The 17,291-nt window shown below is 46.6% G+C and overlaps 1 long non-coding RNA gene across 1 annotated transcript; it reads left to right on the top strand.

Annotated features, from left to right (window-relative positions):
• Positions 1-549: 549 nt before the first annotated feature.
• On the top strand, positions 550-5,834 carry LOC123168777 (uncharacterized). Its single transcript, XR_006484505.1, has 4 exons — positions 550-684; positions 1,210-1,334; positions 1,556-2,434; positions 2,668-5,834. It is a non-coding gene; the product is annotated as an uncharacterized lncRNA (long non-coding RNA).
• The last annotated feature ends 11,457 nt before the right edge of the window (positions 5,835-17,291 follow it).

The following is a 17,291-nucleotide window of genomic DNA, read 5'->3' as shown; positions in this document are numbered from 1 at the left end:
AAAATACTCATGTCGTCCCTAAAAAAAGAATACAGCCGCCGCCTTCTCATGGCCTACTCGATCGCCCCGGACTTTCTGCAATCTCCGCCGCCATCTCTAATGTCATCCGACCATCTATTTCATAGATCAAAGTTTTATAACCATTTGATTTACATAAAAGAAAATTACCCACCATTGCCATCATATTAAAACATGCCTTTTAAAAGAAAAAAACTGCACGTCATGCTATACTAGAATAAAGATCGGAGGGGCTTTCCTTCATCAAGAAAAAAAATACTCCTGTCGTCCCTAAAAAAAGAATACAGCCGCCGCCTTCTCATGGCCTACTCGATCGCCCCGGACTTTCTGCAATCTCCGCCGCCATCCCTAATGTCATCCGACCATCTATTTCATAGATCAAAGTTTTATAACCATTTGATTTACATAAAAGAAAATTACCCACCATTGCCATCCTATTAAAACCTGACTTTTAAAAGAAAAAAACTGGACGTCATGCTATACTAGAATAAAGATCGGAGGGGCTTTCCTTCATCAAGAAAAAAAATACTCCTGTCGTCCCTAAAAAATGAATACAGCCGCCGCCTTCTCATGGCCTACTCGATCGCCCCGGACTTTCTGCAATCTCCGCCGCCATCCCTAATGTCATCGTCACGTGGCCGCCCAGTCTTCCCTTCCAGATCAAAGGTAGGTATATATTTCTCAACTATCATCTCCTTCTCCCGTGCTATGCCTATGGTAGTGATGATGCCTAGCTGATTGATATATACAAGACTCCCCCGTGAACTACCCTAGGTCTGATCACCTTAGCCCTGGGTTCGCATCTGGGATCCTATACGATTCACAACAAGGAAGCAAAGCTCCCAGATCCCGTTTCTTTTCTGAAAATTAGGTATTTGATTACAGATATTTAATCTCTAAATAGGAGGGATTTTTAGATATGACGTTGGTTGCAATCTTGCTCTAATTTTTAGCTTCTCACCAACCTGTCTGTATCTATGCACTTTTTTTATGCTGAGATGGCAGTTGATTTAAAAGGTTTTGTATCAAACCCTTAACTATTGATCAATCATTCAACTACTCGATGTGCCCGGTTATGCTAAACTAAATTATGAACAAAGTTGTGCATAACTATACATATTTGAAGGATATGTAAACTTACTTGCAGTAGCGCTCTCTTGGTTTTCACGCCATCGTAGTTTTGCTTTTCAGATCGATCTGAACCCAACTGCCTCACACTGTACCTTGCTTCTTTCACTCTCGCTGCCCCATGGGGATTTCTCAAGATCACAGGCCTCGCCTTCCCAGTCAGCCTGGTGGAACAAGGATGTCTGAAGGTAAATCTTTGTTAACAAATTCGTGTTCTTTTAATTCAGATGAGCAAATCGTGGTACTATGTACTTGGTGGTATATTATGTTTCTGCTATTCTCTCAAACATAGGAAGGAGATGCAGGTTCCAAGCAGAAATCGCAATATCATTCGCATCTATAGTTATTTACAAGCAGTTTTTTTGTAAAGGTATATGCAGTTCAGTATCTGTTCTCTCCATTGTCACAGGTGTGAAAATCTTCAAAGAATTTTATTCTGTATAAAGAGATGCACACTCTAAGAAAGTGCAATACGGGTATCATCTATAGTTATTTACAAGCAGCCTTTTATTTTTCTTATGTATTTCAGTTTCTCTTTGTCTATTACGTCCATTGCCACAGGTGCCTCTCAAACAATTTCATCTACAGTATTTCTTTATATACACACCACGCCTCTTTTTTCCCACAGGAGTCATGGCTATGAAAAGTTCTCAAAGAAATCAGAGCAGGTTTGTGAACTTCTTATATTTTGGTTAAGGCATCTTCAGTTGTTGAGCAAATTATTTTCTAGAGCAAATTCCATATGTCAGGCAACAAAATGTGAAGGTTATAAAGGCTTAACTTTATTTGTTATCATGCTCCGGTTATGAGGTTATCATGTAGATTCTGTATGAACTGCTTGACAGAAAGTAATATATATGTTTGTAAAAAGTATATTATTATTCTAGCTGCTCTTGCATTAATGATTAGTTTTTCTCTTGCCTGTTTTGCAGAACAGGTCCTTATCTTAATAAAAGTTTGGATCTATGTAAAGCCCAGCATATGTTTGTAGTAGAAATCTATCGATTATGTAGTATGTAGTTTCTTTTATATACAGGAGCTTCTCGGTACTGCACGAGGAAACATCTACAATCGGAACCCATCTTCTACAGCGAAGAAAGGTCAACATGATTGAGGCCTCGAGGGAGAGGCCAGAAAAGATCTATGGAAGTTACCTTAAATCTGAAAGTGCAAAGATTTGGTTCTTTCAGTAGTTGCTACAACATGTAAGGATATGATGATTGGGGAACGATCTGACGGATTTCTGGCCAATATAAGCAATGCCTTCATGTTCCATGACAAGCTGCAGGTTTGTTCATGAAACGAGAACCCATTAATTAGCTAGAGTGGTTGTTCCGATAGTTAATTGCAGATTTACGATTTGTCATACACAAGACATCCACAAATGCTTGCTGTTCTCGCATTAGGTGGCACCTAAATTGGATTTACTGAAGTGATTTGATTTTCAGTTACACATGCTCAATTCTTTGGTGCCTTTTCATTCAATGCCAAATCTTGGTATTCATAATTTACTAATTGCAGATGCATGATTTATTAATTCTATTGGAACCCAACTTCTACAATGAAGAAAGTGGCAACAAGGTTGAGGGAGGCGCCAGTAAAGATCCGATGAAAGTTACCTTAAATCTGAAAGTACGAAGATTTGGTTCTTTCAGTAATTACTACCACATGTACGGTTATAATAGTTGGGGAACAAGCTGAGGGATTTCTAGCAAATAGTAGCATCGCCTTCATGCTCCAAGACAAGCTCCAGGTTTGTCCACCAAACAAGAACCCATTAATCAACTACAGTGGTTGTTCAAATAGTTAACTAATTGCAGACTACGATTTGTTGTACATAAGACGTGCTCAATTTCTTCTTGTTCTCGCATTAGGTGGCACCAAGATTGGATGTAGAAAACTGATTTGTTTTTCGCTTAAACATGCTTTGTTTGGTGATTTTTTATTCAATGGCAATGCTTGGTAGTCGCAATTTACTAATTGCAGGTGCATGATTCATCGTAGAAAAGCAAATTAATTTCCACGTACACAAGCCCAGTTACTTGGTGTATGAGTAGCTGATAAAATAGTGCCCAAACTTAGAATCTTAGTCCCATAGTATATATGCACGTCATGTCTAGGTATTGGAAATGTTTTAGATGTTTAGTGGAGCTTCATACAATGAGTTGTTGCAGTTTCGGTTTCAACAAGATATTTTTCTTCTATAGATGCCGTACATTAGTACTTGAAATTTGTTAATTGCATACGCATGATTCAATGTAGAAAAGCAAACTGATTTCCACATACACATGCCCAGTTACTTGGTGTGTATAGTTGATCAAACATAGTGATAAATCATGCGGTGTCCTAGCTTAGAATCTTACTCCCATAGTATATATGTATGTTCTGTCCAGGTATTCAAAATATTTGAAATGTTTAAGGGATCTTGATAGAATGAGTTGGTGCAGTTTCAGTTTCAAGCAGAGAACAAATTAAAGAACAGGGTAATCAGTTTGGATTTAGGTAAGCGGACAGTGTAAGCATTATTTTCATCTACATATATGCTTGTGGACTAACTCACTTCTGTTAAGTTACGGTGAACTTACCTTAATTCTGTCGCCTAGCATGATCTGAGTAGTGCAGCTCTTTATCTTTAGATGATTCTATTTCAGATCAAAATTTGCTCCGCTTTATTGCTACAAATAGTACTTTGAAACAATGTATAGTTTTTCAGTACTGCCACAGAATGAGAAACAACTCAAATGCATAGACTGACCAAAATCTCTTATTTATTGGCAATATCAAGGATTTAGACGATGGATTTGTGCCAGTGTTGCCAGTATAGTACACCCCAATTTTCTATTGCCTTTAATGCAGCTGCTAGCTAATTTCTAGACAATGTTGAAAACTTTATATTTGTACAGACAATTTTTTAAGGAGCGCATTGGATATGGGTTCTTCCATGTCTTTAGAACCATATATATACCTCACCTCTCAAAGAAACATCAAAAAACCTAGACGTCCATAACTCTGAGAGTACAAGATGCTTTTTGGGCGGAATAATAGTACATGATACTGTACTAATTGTGGTCTTTTAACCCAGTTTTTTTTCTTACACCCAAACAAGTGTTGGGTCTGTCTATGAATCACATGAGTGAAATTAGATTCTACGTCATGTATGACACTTGTGATAAGCCTGACATATTAGTTTGTCCAAATTTACAGATCATTAGCACTGTGTGATGATTAAAAATTTCTGAAGCTATGCTTCAAATAGAATTTGTCAACATTATGGGCCTATGATTTTACTATGTAGTACACCTGATAGTGCTGACAAACGCTCACATTTATATCCTGGTGAGGTGACAAAACTTCTACAGGAGATTGATTACCGTGTAGAGAATTCACTTGACTGATATTGGTGAGGTGACTTAATTATTTGTATGTGCATATGACAGCCACAACTTAACTAAAATTGATGATTTGTTATCACATTTAATTCTAAGCACGTTGATGCTAAACTGAGTGTCCCATTCTTCTTATATATTTTAGCAATCTATACATGCCAAATGTAAAAATTCATTCTACTGCATATTGTAAAACTCACTTCTTTAAGGTACACCCCTCAAATATTCCAAGTCCGGCGATGGCCGTTTTTCTGAAATAGTTTGTTTACCCATGTTATGCCAACAACGATGTAGTTTGAGTATTGCTAGCTTATTCGATTATTCCAAGAATATCCTTTGCACTCCCTCTTACGAGTCTACTCATTCATATAGAATGGTTTCCACTAAGATATGTTACTGTAAACTTATTCCTATGTATTATATGTAGATCCAATGGTAAAGAGGAAACACTACCTATTGACCCATCTTGAACTATTGGATTAAAATATGCCATTCCAAATTATGCATATACCGACATAATGGTATTTCAATAGCTTGGGTAAGATTTTTAGCATTCTCATTTTATAAACTGTGGTTAGGTGTCCTCAAGAGAAATTTGAGTATCCTATGCATGCAGTAATCTTTTGCTCTTTATCCGTAATCCTATCTACAGTTAAAGCATTAGTAGTATTCACTTGCAAAAAAATTAGTATTAAATGAAAGTCAAAGTGCTTTATATGTCAAGTAATACTTAAGAAAATCTCAAATCATTTTTTACGGGATAATCTCAAATCATTCTTGTATATGCAAAAATCATTTTTATAGTTATTCATCAAATATATATAATATGATTAAAATAATATAATATTAACACTTTTCTAATATCATGTTCCATCAGTGTACCAGTTTGACACATATTTGTACTTTATAAAAATGCACGATTTATATCGTTAATCATCCTTTAAATGAGGAGATGGGAGCTCGGAAGTTCCCTAGGAAAAATAAAGGTATAGGGTTAAAGGACACTTTAATTAAATTTGAATTATTAGATTTGTGTAACAAATGCTAAATTTTCATTAATGTTCATTATCTAGGATCCGTCAAATTTTAAAGAATATTTTAATGAAGAGGAACATTATACTGGATTGTAAAAATCAAGAACACCAACATCATCTAAGTAGTTGCTTTAAAAAAAATGCTCGACAAATAAAAGAGGTTGCCCGCATTATATTGATAAAAATCTAAAAAGTCTAGCCCGCACATCGGGCGGGCCACTCTGCTAGTTATTATAACAGCAACAACCTTAAACATAAAACTTTTATCATAGACTTCTCATGAATAAGTAACAATTCATCACAACATCGATGTATAAAGCATAAACTCTGTTGGAAACCAACAAACTATGTTCTCAGTCAACTTTGCAACTACAATTCATCATCTTTTCAGGAAGGGTCACGTATCGGAGCCTTTATGCAAGTCCACATACTCAGCCATCATATAGTCTTCTATGATTGCTAACACTCACCGCATACACATGAGCAAGACGTTTCAACCGGACACATAGAAAGATATGGGCTTATAGTTTCGCCTCCCAACATACTCACCTCGAGGATGATGTCAATAATAATAACTCATGCTACCCATATCCAACTGGATATATGTGCCTAGATCTTTCCTCACCACATGATGCTTGCCAAAAGAGGAAATAAAAAAGGAATAGAGAGAAAAACTTTGAATCTTGCATGAAAGTAAATACATAAAAGTAAAAGATAAGCCCTTCGCAGAGCGAAGCAGAGGTTTTCATGCGCTTTTTGTTTGTATGCCCAATCTCTTAGTGCAAAAGAATATCACGTTATATTGCCCCTTATGATGGCAACCTTTATTATGCAGTATGTCGCTTTTATTCTTGGCCATCACAAGTTCGTACAACGCTCAATTTTCTTTTATACTAAATGATCTAACACTTTTAGAAGCAGTTTTTATTGTCTTATTGCACCGATGACAAATTACTTGAAGGATCTTACTCAATCCTTAGGTAGGTATGGTGGACTCTTGAAAATAAGATTAGGGTTTAAGGGTTTTTGGATGCACAAGTAGTATCTCTACTTGGTGCGGAATTTTTGGCTAGCAAAGATGGGGGGGGGGGGGGGCAAGCACCACAGATTGAAGGATCTATGACAGTATAACTTCTATGTGAATATGGCCAAACATAAATTATTATGTTGTCTTCCTTGTCCAACGTCAACAATTTGGGCATATAATGTTTTGATGGGGGCTCACAATCACAAAAGATTTCTAAGATAGTGTATTTGCATATGAATCTTCTCTTCCCTTATTAATTCTTTCATGAATTGCATCATTGACCAATGCTATGTTTGTCAATCTCCAATAATTTTTTCTACTCATACTTTATCTTTATGTGATGTCATTACTTACCATAGTATTAGCATATGATCTTTTTCATTTATTTCCTTTCTTTTTTTTAGAACATGAAAGGTTTATTATATATCTTGCACACGATTAGAAAGATAGATCACTAAGCAAACTCTCAAAAAGAAAGGATTGAACTAATTTTTTATTCATCTAAAGCAAAAAGGTAACTATGGCTCGAACTAAGATAAGTAAAGGCAAAGGATAGTGGAGGTGATACGATACCGGGGCACCTCCCCCAAGCTTGCCGCAAGCCAAGGGGAGTGCCCATACCTGATACTCAATTTTATTTTGGTGATGAAGAAGAAGGTGGTGGTGATGAAGTGGTACGATCTTGTCCTTCATGATTAAGAGATTCTCCAGTCTACGGATGATGCTCCGGAGGGCAATGATGTGCTCTTGCAACAGAATATTTTCATGGGTGAGATATTTATTTTGCACACGAACTGTTTCTATGATCCGAAAGGCTTCGATCTCGTTGGGGGTCAGAAGATCATAGTAAGGTTTAAGGATATCTTCTTCTCCTTCCTCCTCACCAGGCCAGGACTGCTCAACCACCGGCGCTTGATCTCCGGTAGCCTCCTTGCTCTTGTCCCCTTTGACGACTTCTACGGGTTCTTCCCTCTTCAGCTCAATCTTCATCAACCAAGCATCCTCTTCCACGTTGGGGGGAGAAGAAGACATGATGCCTGGCTCAACGGATCTTGACCGAAAAAAGCAAGAAAAGAAAACAGAAGATTTCTCCAGGATACGGAGGTCAACAGATTCTGGGGGTATATAAAGATTTTTTTATCTTGGAAAACAAGCAAACGGAAGAAAAATAGAGGCCAAAAGGTACCCAAGGTGGGCACAACCCACCTGGGCGCGCCTGGCTTGCAGCCAGGCTCGCCGTGGTCCACCAGGGTGACCTTCCTAGTTGTTTCTTATTTTCCTAAATTTTTTTATATTCCAGAACAGACAAAAAATATTTTTGCAGATTTTTCGGAGTCGTTTACTTACCATATCATGTACCACCTCTTTTTCACGATTCTGGAGTGTTCTAGATGGTTTCTTTTGTATCTTCTTCCGGTGTCATAGTTTGTATAATATTGCTTTCAACGTTAATGGGCGTACCTGAGATATAATGCTTTATTCGTTGCCCATTAACAACCTTCGGGTTAGTACCTTCGACATTATTTATTTTGATAGCTCCAGATCGATACACCTCCTCGATAACATAGGGTCCTTCCCATTTGGAGAGGAGTTTTCCTGCAAAGAATTTGAAATGAGAGTTGTACAAAAGGACATATTCTCCATCTTTGAAATCATGCTTTTGGATTCTTTTATCGTGCCATCTTTTAACTTTTTCTTTAAATAACTTGGCATTTTCATAAGCTTGGGTTCTCCATTCATCAAATGAGCTAATATCAAATAACTTCTTTTCACCAGCAAGTTTGAAATCATAGTTGAGTTCTTTAATTGCCCAATAAGCTTTATGTTCTAACTCAAGAGGCAAATGACAAGCTTTTCCATAAACCATTTTATAATGAGACATACCAGTAGGATTTTTATATGTTTTTCTATAAGCCCAAAGTGCATCATCTAATTTCTTAGACCAGTGACAGTCTTTTGCAAAATTAATTTTATTTCTCTATTGCTAAGTTCAACTTGACCACTAGACTGAGGATGATAGGGTGATGCAATTCTATGGTTAACATCATACTTGGCAAGCATTTTACGGAAAGCACCATGAATAAAGTGTGAACCACCATCAGTCATTAAATATCTAGGGACTCCAAACCTTGGGAAAATAACTTCCTTAAGCATTTTAATAGAGGTGTTGTGATCAGCACTACTAGTTGGAATAGCTTCTACCCACTTAGTAACATAATCAACAGCAACCAAAATATGAGTATACCCATTAGAGGAAGAAAAAGGTCCCATGTAATCGAATCCCCGAACATCAAATAGTTCAACAGCGAGTGAATAATTCATAGGCATTTCTTGACGCTTACCAATATTACCTATTCTTTGGCATTCATCACAAGATAAGACGAACTTACGAGCATCCTTGAAGAGAGTAGGCCAATAAAACCCAGATTGCAATACCTTGTGAGCAGTTCTATCTCCCGCATGATGTCCTCCATAAGCTTTGGAGTGACATTTCCGTAGGATTTGTGCTTGTTCATGCTCAGGTACACAACGTCTAATAATACCATCTACTCCTTCTTTATAAAGATGTGGGTCATCCCAAAAGTAATGTCTTAAATCATAGAAGAATTTTTTTCTTTTGTTGGTATGTGAAACTAGGTGGTAAATATTTAGCAACAATGTAATTAGCATAGTCAGCATACCAAGGGTGTTATGAGAAACATTTATTGAAGCTAACTGCTCATCAGGGAAACTATCATCAATAGGGTCATCAAGAATATTTTCAAGCCTAGACAAGTTATCATCCACGGGGTTCTCTGCTCCTTTCCTATCAGTGATATGCAAATCAAACTCTTGTAACAAGAGAACCCACCTAATAAGCCTAGTTTAGCATCTTTCTTTTCCATAAGATATTTTATAGCAGCATGATCGGTGTGAATAATAACTTTAGAGTCAACAATGTAAGATCTGAATTTATCACAAGCAAACACCACTGCTAAGAATTCTTTTTCAGTAGTAGCATAGTTTTGTTGAGCACTATCTAGAGTTTTACGAGCATAATGAATAACATTCAGTTTCTTATCAACTCTTTGTCCTTGAACGACACCAACAGCATAATCACTAGCATCACACATAATTTCAAAAGGCAAGTTCCAATCAGGTGGTTGAACAATAGGTGCGGAAATTAAGGCTTTCTTGAGTGTTTCGAAGGCTTCTAAACAATCATCATAAAAAACAAAAGGAATATCCTTTTGCAAAAGGTTTGTAAGACGCCTAGAAATTTTAGAAAAGTCTTTTATAAATCTCCTATAGAAACCAGCATGACCAAGGAAACTACGAATACCTTTGATATCTTTAGGACATGGGATTTTCTCAATTGCATCAATCTTAGATTTGTCCACCTCAATACCTTTTTTAGAAAATTTATGACCCAAAACAATACCTTCGTTAACCATAAAGTGGCACTTCTTCCAATTCAAGACAAGATTTGTGTGCTCACATCTCTACAAAACTCGATCAAGATTGCTTAAACAATCATCAAAAGACTTCCCATAAACAGAAAAGTCATCCATGAAAACCTCAACAATCTTTTCACAAAAGTCAGAGAATATAATAGTCATACATCTTTGAAAGGTAGCAGGTGCATTGCATAAACCAAAAGTCATACGTCTATAAGCATAAGTTCCAAAAGGGCAAGTAAAAGTGGTCTTTTCTTGATCAGGTTGAGAAACAGGTATTTGCGAAAAACCAGAATATCTATCAAGGAAGCAAAAATGTGTGTGCTTAGATAGTCTTTCTAGCATTTAATCAATAAAAGGCAGAGGGTAATGATATTTTCTAGTTTCTTTGTTTAATTTTCTAAAATCAGTTACCATTCTATAGCCTGTAAGTATTCTTTGTGGACTAAGTTCATTCTTGTCATTAGGAACAACAGTAATACCTCCTTTCTTAGGGACACAATGAACATGACTTACCCATCTACTATCAGCTATAGGAAAGATTATACCTGCTTCCAGAACTTTTAGTATTTCCGTTCTTACCACTTCTTTCATCTTCGGAATTAACTGACGTTGGTGATCAACAACGGGTTTAGCATTAGGTTCCATATTAATCTTGTGCTGACATAGAGTGGGACTAATGCCCTTTAAATCATCAAGAGTATATCCAATGGCAGCTCGATGCTTCCTTATAACTTTCAATAATCTTTTTTTTCGAGAAAACGCAAAAGACTTTTGCGTTTCATTGTATTGAAAAGAAGGGGTTTGGTACAATCCTCCTAGGAGGCAGATTTACAAGGTGAGTACAGGCACACTAGTGAACATCCCAGGTCTGTGGCAAGATGACCCGGAGCCCGAAGGCTCTAGCTCTGGCCCAGAGTGCGGCCTCTTCCTTAATCCTAGCAGTTAGGGAGGTAATCGACGGTGGTGTGCCCTCAAACACGCATCCATTGTGATGCTTCCAGAGCATCCAAGGGACGAGCAAGGCAGCGGAGGCCAATCCCTTGTGCATAGGTTTAGGGGTGTCATGTCTTGCAGAGCGCCACCAGTCGTGGAGAGTGGCATCATCATTGGGCAGCGGGCAGGAGAGGCGCAGCCATGAGAGGATCTCTTGCCACACTACGCGGCTGAAAGGGCACTCCAGGAGAAGATGATGAATCGTCTCCGGGGCCTGATCGCAAAGTGGGCAGCGCTGTGGGTGCGGCAGGTTGCGTCACGCTAGGCGGTCGGCCGTCCAGCACCGGTCGAGGTTGGCAAGCCAGTGGAAGAAGCGCACCCTAGGCAGTGCCCAGCACTTCCAGGTAAGCATCCAAGCCTGGCATCTGGTGGAGCCATGAAAAGTGGCAAGGTATGCAGACTTGGCGGAATATTCGCCGTTCGCGGTCCACTTCCAGCGAATGCAGTCTGGTGTGTCGCTGAGGGCAGTTTCGGCGAGCATGTGCCAGAGGCGTAGGTATTCTCCAATCTCCGGGATGCCAATCATGCCGTGGATGTCCGTGGCCCATTGGTTTGCCTGAAGGCCGCCCGCTACAGTTCTGGACTTGCGACGCCGTTTGGGAATGAGAGCATAAAGGAGAGGCGCGATCTCGCGGACGCACGCCCGTTGATCCATCTGTCCTCCCAGAACAGGGCGTGTTGGCCATCGCCAATAGTCATGGTAGTGGAGGCGAAGAAGAGTGCACGCTCCTCGGGCGCGAATTGCAAGTCAAGGCCGCTCCAGGCCCTGCTATCATCGACTCGGCTGAGCCATTGCCACCGCATGCGAAGGGCGAGGCCGGTGCGCTCGAGGTCGTGAACGCCGAGGCCACTGAACTGGATAGGCCGACAGACGCGCCGCCAGTTGACGTGGCAATTGCCACCATTGGCCCCGGCGCGGCCAGCCCAAAGGAATCCTTTCTCAATCTTCTCCAAGAGTTTGATGGTCTTCTTTGGCGGCGCAAGCACAAGGAGCTGATGTATGGGGATCGCGCTCAAGACAGCCTTGACGAAGGCAAGGCGGCCGGCTTTGTTCATGAGCCAAGCCTTCCAGAAAGGTAGCTTCCCAGCGACCTTGTCGACGACGGGTTGGAGCTGGGCAGCAGTGGGGCCACGCAGCGTGAGCGGGATGCCCAAGTAAGTGAGCGGGAATTCGACGATGGGGCATCCCAGGTGCGCGACAACATGAGCAGCGTCCGCGGTGTCGCAGCGGATGAGGGCCGCAGCGCTCTTCTGGAAGTTCACGTGCAGGCCGGAGGCGCGCCCAAAGAGCTGCAAGATCTCCTTCACCGCCGCAATATCATCTGGCGAGGGGTGGCATAGGAGAATTACGTCGTCGGCGTAGAGGGATATGGTAGGAATGGTGCGGCGTGGGTGGAGCTGCTGCATCACCCGGAGCTCGACCGCGCGATGGAAGAGCCTCCCCAACATATCGACTGGCAGGACGAAGAGCTGCGGGGAAACTGGATCACCTTGGCGCAGTCCATAGTGGTGCCAAATCGCTGGTCCGGGGTTGCCGTTGAGGAGAACCTTGGTGTTGGCCGACGACAGGAGAAGCGCGATCCAGTCAAGGAAGCGGTTGCCGAAGCCATGGCATCGCAGCACCTCAAACAGGAAAGGCCACGAGACCGAGTCAAAAGCCCGCGCTAAGTCAAGCTTGAGAAGCACGCGAGGGGCACCAAGTTGATGCAAAAGCCGCGCGGATTGACGCACAAGGATGAAGTTGTCGTGAAGACTTCACCCGGGGATGAACGCGTTCTGGACGTTGCTGACAAGATTGTTGAGCTTGGGGACTAGGCGGAGCGAAAGCAGCTTGGCCAGGACCTTGGCAACAATGTGAATTAGGCTTATGGGCCTATAATCCCCCAGGCCGTTGGCATCGGCGCGCTTGGGGAGGAGCGTAATTAGCGCCTCGTTAAGGCAGCTAAACCCTCGGCCACGCAGCGCATAAACCTGGTCAAAGACGCATCGGAGGTCGTGCTTGATAACCGGCCAGCAGGAGCCGAGGAACTCCGCGGTGAAGCCATCAGGGCCGGGCGCCTTGCGAGACGGCAAGCTTTTGATGGCTTGCCAAATCTCATATTCGCTGAATGGCGCGTCGAGGTCCTCCAGGTTTGAGGGCTCAATGAACTGCGACGGGTCAATGGTGCAGTCACGCGGCACGTCCGTCCCAATCCGGGTGTCAAAGTGCTTGCGGTACGTGCACTGGCGATGGTACAACGTAGTGTTCGCGTCGCCGTCTTTGAGAGATGCAATGCGTGCGCGCTGCCGGGCAATCGTTCGCTCAAGGGAAGCAAGGCCAAGGTAGGAGAGCTTGATCAGACGACGCAGCCAGACTTCATGCAGTGATAGGGCGCGCTGTTCTTGTGCGGCGTCGAAGCGGAGCAGCAGCTCGCGAGAGATCGCAAGCTGGTCTCGCACGTTACCAACGGAACATGCGCTCCAGCTGGTGAGCTTACGCGCTATGTCCTGCATGCGCCGTATGAAACGCCGGAACGGATCGGCGTCATCCACCGAATGCCACGAGGTCGCCACGATCTCTGGGAAACCGGCGAGGCGAGTCCAGTACTCCTCGAAGTGGAATCGCCGGTGCGCTGATGGGAGAGGCGAGCAATCGAGCAAAAGGGGGGAGTGATCCGAGATGACCGAGGCCAGGCAACGCAGGTGGCATTCGACGTGCAACTCATCCCAGTCCGTAGAGCACAGCACCCGATCGAGATGGACCAAGGTGGGCGGGCTCTGCTCATTGGACCATGTATAGCGCCGGCCGCTGAGGTAAATCTCCTTGAGCGCGAGGTCGTTGAGGACGCGTCGGAATCGCCCCATCATTCTCCGATTGAGATTGCCGTTGTTCTTGTCCTCATCACGGTAGATCATATTGAAGTCTCCGCAGATGTGCCATGGACCGGGGCAGGCGTCGCGGATGTCATGGATCTCCTGCAGAAAAGCGATCTTGGCGTTGTTGTCCTGGGGGGCATAGACGATAGTGAGCCACCACGGCACGCTTGTGCTACCACGGGTCGTAACCCGGGCGGAAATGATGTTGGTGGTGAACATCGGGTCCGTGATCGTCACGTCCTGGCTCTTCCACGCCAGCAGGATCCCGCCACGGGTGCCGCTCGCTGGGAGATAAACATATTCATCAAACTCAGATCCCAACGTCTCAAGGACAGTCGATGAGTAGACGAATTCCATTTTAGTCTCTTGGAAGCAAGCGATCGAAGCGCTGGAAGTTACAACAAGCGAGCGAACTGCCGTGCGTCTGGCACGGGCGTTGAGGCCGCGAACGTTCCAATTGATGATTTTGAGGCCGTGATCCATTAGGCAGAGGTCGACGAATGGGCACGCATCGGCGCGGCTAGGCCTCGATCGGGCTGCTCGAGATCACCGTGGTGACAGGCGCCGTGGATGGGTCGGCGGGTAGCACGCGGCCAACAAGCGCGGCAATGGCCGTCAACACGGCATGAGAAAGGGGCGCAACAAAGACCCCATCGTATGCCTTCATGGCCTCGGCGGAGATCACTTGATCGATGCCGATGATGCCAAGGGTGCGCAGTACCTGGACCTGCGCACGACGCTCAGCGGTGGGCGGCACGCAGGGCTTGGCCTTCGCAGCAGTGGCAGATCGTCCGCGGCGCGGCGAGAAGTTCAGGGGCTGCCGGCATCGTTTGCGCGCAGGGTTGGGGAGGGCAGAGCAAGTCTGCTTTGTTGCCGCTGCGAGGAAGTCTCCAAGGGTCCAGGAGTTGACAGGGGCCAGCTGTCTGGTGCGTCGCAGAGTGATTGGCGGCGTGGCAAAACGCCCTGCGCTGCGCACCTGAGGCGCATGGGACACAGGGGTGGATTGCATCGTTGACGGGCTTGGGGAAGCGGGCCTGCTGGCATGGGCATCAGGAGGCGTGGGCCTTTGCAATATGCGTCTGGGTTCCTAGGCCGCGGGGGAGGGGCAGCCCAAGTAAGCGTCCCCGATGGCGGCGGCAGGAGGGGGCGAAGGCGCGATGAATGGAACCACATGACCCGCGTCCCGCGTAGCCGAGGAGGGGGCTGGCATGCAGCTCAGCCAGGGCCACGGGGGTGGACGAGGGCGCAGCATCACGCGTCGCAGTGGCGGGGCCGGCCTGTAAAGTGGCGGGGCCGGCATGCAAAGCAGCAGGTACTTCATTGGCCACAGGAGCTGACGAGGGCAAAGCACTTTGCCCCGACAGCGGATCAGCCTCGGGAGCCACATGAAGCGAGTCCGGGACCTCACTGGTAGAGGATAAGTTGTCCGGATCCCCAAGCGCGTAAGCATTGGCCGTGGTGGGTCCATCACCAGTTTGGCTGTCTCCCTGCGAGCACGGCGACGCGCAAGACTGGGTCGTTATGGGCCCGACTGCAGGGGAGGAGTGTGGGCGGGCTCCAATTGGCTGTTGCCAGCTGTCGGGGTGGCAAGCACCACCGCTAGGGTGGGCGACCCGGTCGGCCTGGGACTCACTGCAGCTGTAGCTTTGGCCAGCACAGCCTGAATCCTGGCACGCTTTTTCTTTCCGCCCCGCTTTCCTCTTTTGGCTTTGCGACTAGGGAGGTGGGCCCCAGCATGCGCCCATGCATCCATGCATCTGGCACCGGACGGTACGCGCGGAGGCGCATGCGCAGCCGCAGCGGCGCGGGACGCCAGCCAGCCAGGGTCGACCGCCGCGCCATCGGCCCGTAGGCGGCCTCTGGAGCAAGTCCAGCCGGCGGAGTCTACCGCCATGCCGTCGGCGCGTCCGTCGGGGGCGGAGGTTGGGCGGCGACGTTTCCGGCCACGGCGGCGTTGCTGCCCGCGTCCGTGGCCACGGCCAGCGGCGTCGTGCGCGCTGCCACGAGCATCGCCATCGCCATTGGCAGCGTCATCAACCGCCCTGGGAAGGGCAGCGGACCTCACTAGCCGGATGGAGATGGGGTACTCCAGAGTGCGGACGGTCCGAGGCAGGTCAGGGCGGATGCCGGGGACGTGCTCGACAATCTCCAGGATGGCATCCCGGCGAATGGAGGCCAAGTCCCGCACGCGCCCGGTGTGCCGGAATGTGGCAAGGTCAGCGCAAGAACGCGTTTCCGGGTGCAGCCGCTCAACCCAACAGCCAGTCCCAAGGATGTGCTCGGCCGTGGCCAGGTGCCATGCCTGCGCCGGGATGCCGCGGAGCTCTAGCTGCATAGAGTATGCAAAGCTTCCAGCAGTGGCGTGGGCGAGCTTGCACCAAGGGCGGAGCAGCAAGGTAAAGTGGGCGGCGTTGCTGAGGTGATCGCCGGCCATCCGGTCCATGATCAGCCGCGAGGAGAAGATAATGAGAAAGTCCTCTGGGGCGTGCTTGTGCACAGTGAAGTCGCCAGGCTGCAGGTCGAACATGGCATGCAAGGTTGCCTCCACGTCGGCCGGGGAGATAGAGGGCCTGGTGCCGGTGATGGTGGCCACCATGCCGCGCGCAAGCACCTCCTCCGCCTCCTCCATCTCGATGGAACGAGCGATGGTGACACGCGCCGGCGCAGAGGCGGGTGGCGGGGGCGGTGGTGGGGTGTTGCGCGGCGGAGCGGCGTCTTGGGGGATTTGGGGAGGGGGGTTGCACGGTGGGGTGTTTGGCCCACGACGGTGAGCCACTGGAGGCTGCGCACGGTGGTCACCAGGCAGCAGCGTCTCGCAGCAGCTGGACTCGTGGCCGGAGATGAGGCAACGACGGTAGCGCACGGGGTTGGTGCGGGCCCGCACCCGGTGCCCGGCATCCAGGCACCTGAAGCACAGGCCGGCGACCTCCTCGGGCGACGGGCTGCGACAGCCGCGATGGGAGGGAGGGGTGGCCGCGCGTCGTGCGCGCGGGCGATGGTTCTTCCGCCGCGGCTGCTGGAACCCATCGGCGTCGAGCACAGGGCCTCCATTGACGCGATGGACCTCCGAGCGTGGTCCCAGGCAAGCGGCGGCCGGAACGCGGGCGGCCGGTGCGGTCGAGCGGAGCGGCACCAGGGCCGAGGAAGCAGGGGTCGGGCGCGGCGCGACCGGCGAGCGGGGGGAGCGCGGGGACGGCGGGGTGCTGACGACCTCGCGGTAGGAGCGCGAGTCAGAGGAATCGCCCGCAGAACCGCTCCAGCGGATGCGACCGTCGGGGCTGGAGTCGCCGGAACGGGCATCGGCGGAGGCCATGGCCAGGGGGGAAGGGAAGGGTAGGGAAGGGGGGAGGGCTACCGGCGGGGATTCGACGGCGGAGAGGCTGGTGGGGTGCTAGGCTAGGCTAGGGAG

This window comes from Triticum aestivum, chromosome 7D (genome assembly GCF_018294505.1).
Source record: "Triticum aestivum cultivar Chinese Spring chromosome 7D, IWGSC CS RefSeq v2.1, whole genome shotgun sequence".
Classification (NCBI taxonomy): Eukaryota; Viridiplantae; Streptophyta; class Magnoliopsida; order Poales; family Poaceae; genus Triticum; species Triticum aestivum.
Note: the sequence above shows the minus strand (reverse complement) of the source record. Positions and strands in the feature narration are given on the sequence as shown.